Source organism: Eriocheir sinensis, chromosome 59, assembly GCF_024679095.1.
Source record: "Eriocheir sinensis breed Jianghai 21 chromosome 59, ASM2467909v1, whole genome shotgun sequence".
In the NCBI taxonomy this organism is placed as follows: domain Eukaryota; kingdom Metazoa; phylum Arthropoda; class Malacostraca; order Decapoda; family Varunidae; genus Eriocheir; species Eriocheir sinensis.
Genome location: NC_066567.1, coordinates 5,204,475 through 5,216,974, shown reverse-complemented (window position 1 = coordinate 5,216,974; position 12,500 = coordinate 5,204,475).

Below are 12,500 nucleotides of genomic sequence, written 5' to 3'. Positions count from 1 at the left end.
TCTCCTTCACCTCCCTCGGTCTGCATTAGCCGGCATCCCATTTTTACCCTTCCGTCGCCCCGCCATAAAGTCGCCGCGGCCGTAAAGTCTTGAAGCATCAGTCTCGGAGGAGTGTTTCGCTAATCTGATAACTTGAGAGAGAGAGAGAGACCTACGAGGGGGGTATTGTAATTGTCGTAGAGTTGTAGCGGTAGCTTTAGTGGTAGTAAGTAGGAGTAGGAGGAGGAAGAGGAGGAGTAGGAGGAGGAGGAGGAGAAGGAAGAAGAGGAGGAGGCTTTTATTACTACTACCTCTACTACTTCTACTCCTCCTGGTATATAACTATTACTACCAATGCTACTACTACTACTACTACTACTACTACTACTACTACTACTATCACCTCTACTAGTACTATTACTACTACTACTACTACTACTACAACTACTTCTACTACTAATAATAATAATAACAATAACAATGAATAAAAGTTAAAATCTGAGTCTCATCCCAGTTCAACACACTTTATATTATTCCTTTTTGTTCCTCTCTCGAATATTTGCTTCTGTTTACTCTATTTTTCATTTCTTATCGCCCCGCCGGAGAGTAACGAGAAATAAATAAATCCTCGTTATTATCACTCGTAATTTCGGCGCGTCAGGAAATACAAGTAATCTCTCTTGTTTATTTACCTGCGCGGGTTCATTAGTTTGTCTCACCTGATTTTATCCCGTTGTTAGTACACAGCGGGAGACGGCAGGTGTGTGTGTGTGTGTGTGTGTGTGTGTGTGTGTGTGTGTGTGTGTGTGTGTGTGTGTGTGTGTGTGTGTTGATCTCTGCTTGCCTTCCTCCTCCATTTCCTCTTCCTTTCTTTCTCCTTGTACTCCTTTCCTTTTTTCCCATTCCTTCTCCTCCTGCTCTTCTTATTTCCTTTTCTTTTCCATTTCCGTTTTCGTTTTGTCTTTTGTCTCTTTAATATGTCAATTCTTCTTTCGTATTATTATTGTTTTTGTTCTTTTTCCTCTTATTCATATTCTTCTTATTATTATTTCAACTCCTGTTCTCGATATATTTTCTCTTACCTTTATTTTTATTGCTGTTATTAGTATTTTGTTTATTTTATTATCATTATTATTATTTCACTATTATTTACCATCCTCGTCATCATCGTCATCATCATCCTCGGTCGTGTACATGATGGAGCCTTGTACTCGGCGTCACCCTTTCCCTAAGTGGCGCGTCTGGTCGGAATATTCTTTACATTAAGTGGCTCGTCCCCTTTAACACATAATTTTACTGTAGTTTTATTGGTGTTTTTATTCTCTCTCTCTCTCTCTCTCTCTCTCTCTCTCTCTCTCTCTCTCTCTCTCTCTCTCTCTCTCTCTCTCTCTCTCTCTCTCTCTCTCTCTCTCTCTCTCGTTGTAAATCCAAGAGGAAATACGAGGGAATAAAAAACTTCTATTATTAGTTAGCTATTATGGCGGGCGTCTCGGGCAGGCTATGGTGGAGACTTCATATTATTTTTTTCCTCCTTTTTTTCCTTCCCTTTGTTGATACATTCGCCGGGTTGTCGCCGCCATTTAATATCACGTTGACAGGAGGGTGAGGGAGATAGAGAGAGGGGAGGGGAGAATGAGGGAGTATGTAAGGGAGAGAGGGAGAGGTTAGAGAGGGATCATGAGGGAAGAGTGAGGGAGAAGAGAGAGTAAGGAAGGAGATGAGAGGGAGGAAAGGGAGAGAGAGTTTTGGTGATGAGGAGATATGAGTGGAAAAGAGGGAGAGGGAGGGAGTGAGATGGGGGCGGGGAGAGATATGAGAGAAGGGAGGGAAGATGTTTAGTGATGGGGGACGTGAGGGTAGAAGATGAGGAAAAAAGAGATGTGGAGGGTTGGGAGGCAATGCTAGTAAGGGGAGGGAAGGGGACGATAGAGGGAGGAAGATGCAAGGTTGTGGAGGAAGAGATGAGGGGAAGAAATACAGTGAAAGAGGGGAGAGGAGGGTGACGGTTGGGGTGATGAGGGGGTGATAAAAGGAGGAAGATGAAGAATTGGGAAGGAAGAGATGAAGACCAGAGAGGGAGGAGGAGGAGAGAAAAGGAGAGAGAAGAGGAGAGGGGAGGAGAAGGAAAAGGGCGAGAACTGAGGTGGTGAAGGGGTTACGGAGGGAGATAAATGAGGGGTGTGAGAGAAGGAAGGAGATGCAGAAATGAGGTGGAAGAGGTGGAGAGTGGAGGAAAAGGAGGAGGAAGAGGAGAGATGGGAGAAGTGAAGAGGAAGAGATGAGGGGGTTAGGGAGATGTTGTCAGAGGAGGAGGAAGAAGGAGGGAGTTGCAGAAATGAGGAGGAAGAGGAGAGTGGAGGGAGAAGACACGGAGGAGGAGGAGGAAGAAGGGAAGCGGGGAGAGGAGAGGAGAGAGGGGAGAGGGAGATAAATATGAGGGATGTGAGGGAAGGAATGAGTTGCAGAACTTGGGAGGGAGAGATGAAGTCCGGGAGATAGGAGGAGGAGGAAGAGGGGAGAGGAGGGGAGGGGAGGGGAGGAGGGCGACAGCTGCTTCTCCCCTCAAAACTCACCTCCAGCAGATTACAAGCCTCTGTCATATTCAGTTTGTTGAAATTAACACCACCTGCGCCTTTTTTTCCACTCCTCCTTTTTTTCCCCTCAAGCCCCGGTGCTCCGCTTTTTCCCTGTGCTGTGGTCTTTTTGAATGTTTAGCGTGGCGAGGCCTGCATATAATTAGTGGCAAGGTGTGGGCTGGGCAGGTGAGGGAAGGGGAGGAGGGGAGAAGAGAAGAGGGAGAAACGGAGAGCAAAGCGTTGAGGAGAAGGGGACTATAGGAAGGAGGATGGGGATGTGTGAGGAGGGGAAAGGAAGAGGAGAGAAGAGGAGTAAAGAGAGAAATGAAGAATATAGCACTGAGGAAAAAGGGAACTAGGAAGGAGGGTTGGTAAGGTAAGTTTTCTCTCTTTCTCTCTTCCTCCTTTCCCCCTAAGCGTGTGTGTAATGTAAATAGGGAGGGGAAAACATTCACAAAGTTGAGCATGGAGGAGGAAGAAAAGAGGAGAAGGGAGAGAAAGGGAAAGTAAAGAGATGAGGAAAAGGAGACTAGGAAGGAAGGATTGGTAAGATGGCGTTCTCTCTCTCTCTTCTCTCCCCCCTTTCCCCCTAAGCGTGTGTGTAGTGTAAATGGGGAGGGGAAAGGAGAGGAGAAGAGATAAAAGGGAAAGTAAAGAGTTGAGGGAAAAAGGGAACTAGAAAGAATGATGGTAAGATGGGGTTTTCTCTTTCTCTTTCTCCTCCTCTTCCTCCCTCCCCCTAAGCGTGTGTGTAGTGTAAATGGGGAGGGGAAAGGAGAGGAGAAGAGAGAAAAAGGGAGAGTACAGAGTAGAGGGAAAAAGGGAACTTAAAGAATGGTGGTAAAATGGGGTTTTCTCTTTCTCTTTCTCTCCCCCCTTTCCCCCTAAGCGTGTGTGTTGTGTAAATGGGGAGGGGAAAGCATACATTAAGCTACGCCTGGCCCCTGTGCTCATCTCCGCCTCATGCGCGTGTGGTGTGCAGGTTTATAATTGAATGTGTTACTTAATTATGCAAAGGCCGCACTCACCTGCTTGTGGAGGCTGTGATCTCCCCCAACACTCCCCCCCATCTCCCCTTCATCTCCCTCTCTTTCCCTCTCTTTCTCCCTCCCCGCTGTTGAGATGCCGTTGGTGATTCTTAAGACTCGAGGCATTTGCACTTTTGTTTTTTTCTTTCTTTCTTTTCGTTGTCTTTTTGGGTCTGTTTTATCTTTTCTTGCTTGCTTTATTCTCATCTCTCTCTTTATTTTTATTGTTTGACGTTTGATATTTTTTTTTATATTGCTGGTTTTCGTTGTATTGTTTAATGTGAGATATGTTTTGTTTTTTTTAAGTTCCCCGTCATTCCCTTTTTTATCCTTTATTTCTTTTTATTGTTATTTATTGTCTTCAGTTATTTTATTCTCACTTGTTATCTCCATTCTTTTATTGTTTTCATTCTAATCTAGTGTCTTTATACTTTCATTCTAATTTATTTTCTTTCGTCTTTTGTCTTTTACCATTTATTATCGCTATTCTTTTGTTCTTTTCTTTATTCTTTCATTGATATTATTCTCATTTATTATTGTTATGCTTTTTTTTCCCGTGTTAGGTGGAATATGTTTTTGTCTCCCACTGTTTTTTTTAGACTTTTTATTTCAGATTTTTTCATTGTGTGTACTTATTATTTCTACCGCTTGTATCTTTTTTTTTTGACAGATTAGAAAAAAAGGAATGGAAATCAGAAAATAAATAACATAAACACTAACAGAGGAATTATGAAATATATATATAAAAAAAATCCCTACTATAAATTTTGAGTAGGAAGGAAGGATCAGATATTAAGACATATACGCTCTGACGGACAGACATATAGATATACAGATATACGTTAGGGTTAAAGAAATAAAGAATAAAACCTCCACTTTATCATCACAAACGCCACCACCACCATCACCACCACCACCACCACAACCATATCTTCAGCCTGCGTCACCACCACAAAAATATTCCTTTGTCCGCTGCTTGAGGGAATGGTGTCCTTAATGAAGAGAGAGAGAGACACACACACACACACACACACACACACACACACACACACACAGCCGCAGCGTGCATCCCGTCGGAGCGGAAGTGCTGATAATGAAATCTTGGTTATTTAATGTTTTAGACGTAATGGAAGAGCGGAGATGAGGAGAGAGTTTTATTTTTATTAAGAGGCTGCTTCCCTCCACGCTCTCTCTCTCTCTCTCTCTCTCTCTCTCTCTCTCTCTCTCTCTCTCTCTCTCTCTCTCTCTCTCTCTCTCTCTCTCTCTCTCTCTCTCTCTCTCTCTCTCTCTCTCATTCATCTTATCATTTCGTTGTTCAAACATGTTTCTTAAGTACGTTTTCCCGTAATTCAAAATTCTGATAAAGATAATTACGCGAGTCTTTGCATAGCCGTGATAGAACAGAGTGTGGGTAATAATAATAATAATAATAATAATAATAATAATAATAATAATAATAATAATAATAATTCCAAGTTGAGATAAGATGGAAATAACGAAAGATAATTAATTACACTAGGATAGGGATTTTAGTGTGTGTGTGTGTGTGTGTGTGTGTGTGTGTGTGTGTGTGTGTGTGTGTGTGTGTGTGTGTGTGTGTGTGTACTTTATAATTAATTCCTTGTGTTGTATCTCTCTCTCTCTCTCTCTCTCTCTCTCTCTCTCTCTCTCTCTCTCTCTCTCTCTCTCTCTCTCTCTCTCTCTCTCTTAATCCAACTTTCTTCCTCTATCACCCTCTATAGATTTTTTTCCTATTTTTTTTTGTATTTTTTTTCCTTACGAGTTTCATGTATTTCTTTTTAGTCGCTCTCCCTCCTCCTCCTCCTCCTCCTCCTCCTCTTCAGCATTCACTCTTTTCTCTTCTTTTTCCCCACTTTTGTTTTTTCCTCCTTTTCTTCCCCCTCCATCGCTTCTCTTCTCGTCGCCCTTTCTTCTCTTTTTTTCTCTTCTCCTCTCTTTATCACTCCCTTTATTGCTCCTTTATTTGACTAAGCTGTTCCTACCTGAATACCTGAATCTGCTTGATGGATCTATTTGGCTTAATTAGGGGTGCTCTCTCTCTCTCTCTCTCTCTCTCTCTCTCTCTCTCTCTCTCTCTCTCTCTCTCTCTCTCTCTCTCTCTCTCTCTCTCTGAATCTATCTATCTATATGTCTATCTATCTATCTATTTATCTAACTCTCTTTCTATCTATCTCTTATAGTCAATTAATTGTGCTTGCTACTACTATTTCTACTACTTCTACTACTACTACTTCTACTACTACTACTACTACTACTATTATAAACTACTACTACTACTACTACTACTACTAAAAATAAATAATAAAAAATAAATATCATAATAAGGGTAATGTTACACCACGTTTTCTTTCGTACATTTTACTTTCAACTATAAAATGAAAGGAAAAGGATTCTGCAAACTTTTTGAACTATTGTCTGATAATTACTGTAATTTTCCCGCAAGCAGACCCCTTTTTTTTTTTCTTTAGAAGTGAAAAATACGTCCTGCACTCCACTGTTATTATTTATTTTTTTCTTTTTTGTTTTTCTTTTTTCTCTGTTCCTACTTCCTTCATTCGTGTGTCATTTTTTCTTACATTCATCTTATTTCTTTTTGTTTTGCTGTACTTTTTTCTTATTGGCTCGCTGTCACTATCCTACGTTTTTTTTTATGTGGCTCATTCTAACCCCATCTTTTTTTTCCTCTATATTTCCTCTTTTTTATTCGTCTTTTGTTTTAGTTTTCCATTTTGCCTTCTTCCCTTTTTCTATTTCCCTAATTCTTAAGTCTTTTTCAGTTTTTTCTTCCATTTTCTTCTTTCGCATCCTTTCCCAGATATTACCTTTCTTTTCTCCCCCTCCTCCTTAACCGCCATCACAACTTCGCCTCCTCCTCCTTCTCTTCCTCTAACTCTCCCCTCTCCCTCTCTTCTCTCACCCTCCTTCCTCCCTCCCTCCCTCCCTCGTTGCTTCCTCCCCCGCTCTCCTTGCTCTTTCTCCTTTCTACTCCCTCCCTCCCCCCTTCCCCCCTTTCCTCCCCCCCCCCTCCCCCCTCACCAAAGCTTCTCTCATCACTGCAAAACTTTATATATTGGTTTGCTGGCTTTTTAGATTTATTGCCGGCGAGAAAAATAAGAAGAAAAAGGAAAACTATGCTGTAAGACGTGCCTGTGTGTGTGTGTGTGTGTGTGTGTGTGTGTGTGTGTGTGTGTGTGGGTCTCGTAACGCTCACTCTCTCCTCTTCGATATATTTGTTGAACTTTTAATGTCTTCTTCTTATGTGGGAGATTTATTTATTAGGGGGGAGGGAAGAGGAAGAGAAGGGGAAGAGGAAGAGGAAGGGGAAGGAAGGGCGAGAAGGCAGACAGTTAGGTGTTGGATAGTTTGAAGGGAAGGGAGTGGCTTTTTTTGTGTGTGAAGGGGAGGAAGGGAGAATGAGGGGAGGAAAAAAGGTGGAATTGAAAGAGGTATAGATGGAACGAAGGGAGAAAGGGAGGAGAGTAAAAGGAGGAGGAAGAGTCTAAAGTTGAAGAGAAAAGAAGCAAGGAATAGAGAGAAAGAAGGATAAAATGTCCCTTAAGAGGAAGAGGAGGTGGAGAAGAAGGAAAAGAGGAAGGTAAGGAAGCATGGAAAGAAACAGGGAGGCATAAAGAAAAGCAAGAAGGAAGGAAGAAAGGAAGGGATGAAAGTAGAAAGAACAGGCGAAAGGAAGTAAGGAAGAGAGAAAAGGAGAGTAAAAAGCAAAGGAAAAGAAGAAATAAAGGGATAGAAAAGAAGCAGGAAGGAAGGAGACAGGAAGAAAGGCTCATGAAGGAAAAGGAGGAGAAGAAAAGAAGTGAAAAAAGGGAGAAAGTAAAGTAAAATTAAGACTTAGAGGAGGAGGAGGAGTAGAAGAAATGAGGTAAGGAGGAAAAAAAGAATCAAAGAAAGAGAGAGAAAGAGAGAAAGGAGGTAAAGAGGAAAAGAAAAATCAAAGAAAGTGAGAGAAAGAGAGAATGGAGGACAAAATGGAAGGCTTTAGAGAAGGATGAAGATGAGAAGCAGAGGAAAATAATAAAAATAAAAATAGGAGAGAAGGAGAGAAGGTCGCCCATTCCCGCCGCCAAACACCTTTTATGTTATTTTTTTTCCCCTGGCAGGTGACGTACAGGTGAGCAGGATCCTCAGGTCGTGCTGTACGTCACCCAAATCCAGACACGTGGGGACAATGGCCGCTTACCTCTTTTTTTTTTTGTCTCCTCCTCCTCCTCCTCCTCCTCCTCCTCCTCCTCCTCCTCCTCCTCTTCCTTCTTACTTCCTTCTTTCTCTTGCTCTTTCTCCCCTTCTTCGCCTTCTTCGTTTTTTCCTCTCCTACTCCCTCTCCTTTTTCTCCTTCTCCTTCACCTTCCTCTTCACCTTCAACTTCTTTTTTTTGTTCTTCTTATTCTTGTTCCTCTTGTTGTTCTTGTTCTTGTTTTTGTTCTTCTTGTTCTTGTTCTTGTTCTTGTTCTTCTTGTTCTTTTTCTTTTCCTTTTGCATCAGTTTTCTTTTCTTGTTTTTCTTAATCGTAGTTTTCTTTCCCTTTTACTTTCTTTGTTTTTAATTTGGTTTGATTTCCTTTTCTTTGAGAGAATGGCGGTGTGAGCTCATGAGTTTAGTTTTAAAAAAGTCGTTGTGAGGCCCCAAGGTGGATCAGGCTTATTGGCAGTGGAGGAGGAGGAGGAGGAGGAGGAGGAGGAGGAGGAGGAGGTGAAGAAGAAGAAGATGTCTAGTTAAAGTTCAGGTAGATTCAATTATTTATTTCCCTGTTTTCTTTGTTACCTTTTGTTTATTTTTTCTTATTTTCTTTGTTATTTTTATTACCTACAAGTGTTTTTTAATGTTAACGGTTCTCTCTCTATCTATCTATCCATCTACCTATCTATCTATCTATTCATCTACCTACCTACCTATCTATCTATCTATCTATTTATCTATCTATCTACTTTTGTTCTATATGTCTATCCTCTTTTTTCCCTTTCCCTCATTCATTATCTACTAGTCATTCCTTTTTACGCTGCCTCATTTTAATCCCTTCTTCACTTTCCATTTTCTCTCTTCCTCCCTGTACCTCTTTATTTCCCTTCCCATCATCTCCACACGCCCAGCATCTCGTATCAACTCATCCCATCTTCATCTCCATCTCATCTCCCGCTCATCTCATCTCGGCCTCCCACTGTTCTCCCATCATCTCCCTACTCCCTTACTCATTTATTTCTTCTCTCCCTCTTACTTAACTTCTTTTCTTCCCTCGTAAATTTTTTCCATCTTTTCTCCTCTACCTCCTCCTCCTCCTCCTCCTCATCTCTTTATCTCTACTTCCTTTGGTCCAGTTTCCATTCGTTCACCTATCCTCCCCTTCTCTTCCTTTGTTCTCTTCCTTTCTTCCTCCCCTCCTCCTCTCTCCATCTCTTCATCCTCTCCTTCAGACCTTTTCCTCTCACCTCTGTATCATTGTTCTCTCCTTCCGTTCTCCTCACTCTTGTTATCTTTCTTCCCTTCTTCCTCCTTCTCCCCTTCCATTTTCTCCCTCTCGATCCATCCCTTCATCTTTTCATTCAAACCACCTCCTTCCTTATACCTCTTCCTCCTCGTTCTCTTTCTCTCCCTCCCTTCCTCCTCACTTTTCATCCTTCTTTCCTTCCTCCAATCTTCCAAACTTCAGCCCTACACCCTACCGTCCTCTCCTCTTCCTCCCCTCCTCCCCTTCCTTCTGATCTGTTAGGGAGGGAGGCAGGGGAGGCAGGGAGGCAGGAGGGAGGCAAGCGAGGCAGGGTTCAGGAATATCAATGAGTCCTCGACAGTATTAGCCATTAACCGAACTCCCCATCCGGTTTTTCCCTCTTCTCTTAAACCCAAATGTAGTACACAGGTCAAGTTAGGCTTTACAAGGAGGAGGAGGAGGAGGAGGAGGAGGAGGAGGAGGGTTAAGACTGAGGACAGAGGGAGGAAGAGCAGAGGACAAAAATGAGAACCGCTTTTGATTTTTATTTTGTCTTCGTAGTTTCTCTCTCTCTCTCTCTCTCTCTCTCTCTCTCTCTCTCTCTCTCTCTCTCTCTCTCTCTCTCTCTCTCTCTCTCTCTCTCTCTCTCTCTCTCTCTCTCTCTCTCTCTCTCTCTCTCTCTCTCTCTCTCTCTCTAAAGGTACGAAAGGGATTTAAAGTCCTAAAGTCCTTCTCGTTTTATTATTATTCTACTCTTCCTCCTTCTCCTCCTCCTCCTCCTCCTCCTCCTCCTCCAATACTATCCGTTACGTCCGTTAATGTCGATGCCTAAAAAGACTTATTTACGGCCGGACACTCGGTGCGATTTATTGTTGTGTGTGATTGGTGTCTCGCTTACACCTTGCTTACTCAGTAGGTGGCGTGCTCTCTCTCTCTCTCTCTCTCTCTCTCTCTCTCTCTCTCTCTCTCTCTCTCTCTCTCTCTCTCTCTCTCTCTCTCTCTCTCGCTTTTCTCTTCAGTTTGCAATTTTTTTCCCGTTTTCTTCCTTTTTTTCTTCCCTTTTTTCATCTTTCTTCTTCCCTTCTTCTTTGTGTCTAGTCCTCTCTACATCCTCCCGACCTGCCTTTCTTTTTTTTGTTCTGTCTTTTCCTCTATTTCATCTTTTCCTCTCCTTTCTATCTGTTTTCCCATTTTCTTTCAACTCTCACTTTTTTTTTTACCTTTCCTTTCCTTATCTTTATAATTCCTGCCTTCATTTTGTCTTTTCCCTATGTACTTTCCTAATCTCCCTTTTTTTCCACCTTGTCTTCTCTATTTCCTTACATTTGTTTGTTTACCTGTTTTGTTTGTTTTTCAGGTAACTCTCAACTCGTGTACTAATTGAGAGGACACACAGGTAACTTAAACACACACACACACACACACACACACACACACACACACCGGGATGAAGCAGACAGCGCCGCTTCCTCACCTGTTTACATTGTCTCGTGTTTATTGGTGTTTTTCAGGCCGTGGAAAGGGAGAGCGGGAGGGAGGGAGGGAGACAGGGAGTGGAGGGGAGTGGAGCGGGGGAAGGAGGGTCACATTTTGGGTAAATAAGTGGAGTTATGGAGTGTCAGGTGGAGTGTTACCCTTTGCTCACAACACCTGGCCTGTTAAATCGCTCTTAAATTCACTGCTGTCCGACACCTGTTTTCCGACGGCCAGGTGATTTACAGGTGAATGGGGCTTACCTGTGTTCACTCCCCTCTCCTCCCCTCCCTCTCCCTCCCTCCCTCATTCAATACCTCATGTGGAATAATAGATATGATTATGTGTTTGTGTGTTGGTCCTCGTCTGTGTGTGTGTGTGTGTGTGTGTGTGTGTGTGTGTGTGTGTGTGTGAGTGTGTGTGTGTGTGTGTGTGTGTTTGATCTTCATCTCTATAAACAAACAGACTACAGGTTGCCTCTTTATTCCTTGTTATGGGAGGAAAATACGGTTCCCTTCTCCCTCTCCATCTCCCCTTCTCTCCCCTCTCTCCCCTCCTCCTCCTCCTCCTCCTCCCTTCCCTGTGTTTTGTTTATAGCGCTATGCTTGTTTATAGGGGAGAGGGAGAGGAGGCGAGGGGAAGTGAAGAGAGGGAGAAGAGGGGAAGGGGAGAAGAGCGGCAGAGGAAGGGAAGGAAATGAAGTGAAAAGAAGAGGAGAGAGGGTAGAGGGGAGGGAAGGGGAGGAAGGATAGCTGGACAAGCATGAGGGGAACGGAAGGAAGAAGAGGGGAAAAGTGGATGAAAAAGCTAATATTGAGAATAAAAAGAAAAAAATGGAATGAAAGAGAAAGGGAAGGGATAGGTGGAAAGTAAGGAAAAGGGGATAGAGAAAAATAGATGAAGAAATGAGAAAAAGAAAAGGAGAGAGGGAAGGGAAGAGAAGGGATTGAGTAAGGAAGAAAGGGAAAAGTGGACGAAGAAGTTGATATAGAGAAAAATAAATGAGGAAATGAGAAAAAGAAGAGGATAGAGGGGAGGGAAGAGGAGGAAAAGAGTAAGGAAGAGAGGGAAAAGTAGACGAAGCTAATATAGAGCACAGAAAAAGAGAAAAATATGGAATGAAAGAGAAAAGTGAAGCGATAGGTGGAAAGTAAAGAAAGAGGGATAGAGGAAAATAAATGAGAGGGGGAAAAAAAGGGAAATCCAGGTGACAATGGAATAATGAAGACAGGTATGAGCAGATCTACCTGTCGTCATTTACCTGGGGGGAATAGAGAAAGGGAAAGTAGTAGAGAAGGAGGGGAAAGTGGAAGGGAAGGAAGGGAAGAAAAGGGAGAGGGAAGAGATGGGAAGGGGAATGGAGGGGGATGAAACAGAAGAAAAGAAACGAAGGGAGGGAAGAGAGAAGTGAAAGGAAGGGAGAGGAAAGAGAAAAGGAGGAAATGAAAAGGAGAAAAAACTCGTATAATGCACCTGAGAGAGAGAGAGAGAAAAAATAAAGAAAGGAAGGAGGGTGGAAAGCGTATCTGAGCAAGACTGAAGGAGAAAGAAGAAGGAGGAGGAGGAGGAGGAGGAGGAGGACGAAGTAGAGAAAGGGTTGTGATCACCATGATAAAGACGTGAGCAATATCTTCCCCTCATTATGGCAACTGGCCAGTGGTCGACCCCCTTTATCTCCCTCTCCGCCTCCTCCTCCTCCCTCAGCGCGTCCTCCCTTTCTAACTATTTCTTTTCCTCTGAACCGCATCGCTGACCCTTTCCTCCTCCTTCTCCTCCTCCTCCTCCTCCTCCTGCTCTGTCTTCCCCTCATCCGCTCCTCCCCCCTTCACTCACTGTCCTTTCTTCCTTCCTCCCTCCCTCCTCTTCGGCTTCTTTCTCTACCTTATTCTTTGTTTGTTCGTTCGTATGTCTCCCTTTCTTTGTCTTTGTTTCTATGTCTATTCTGTGGCTATTACTGTTGTGTTTTGTCTGTATTTCCTTTTA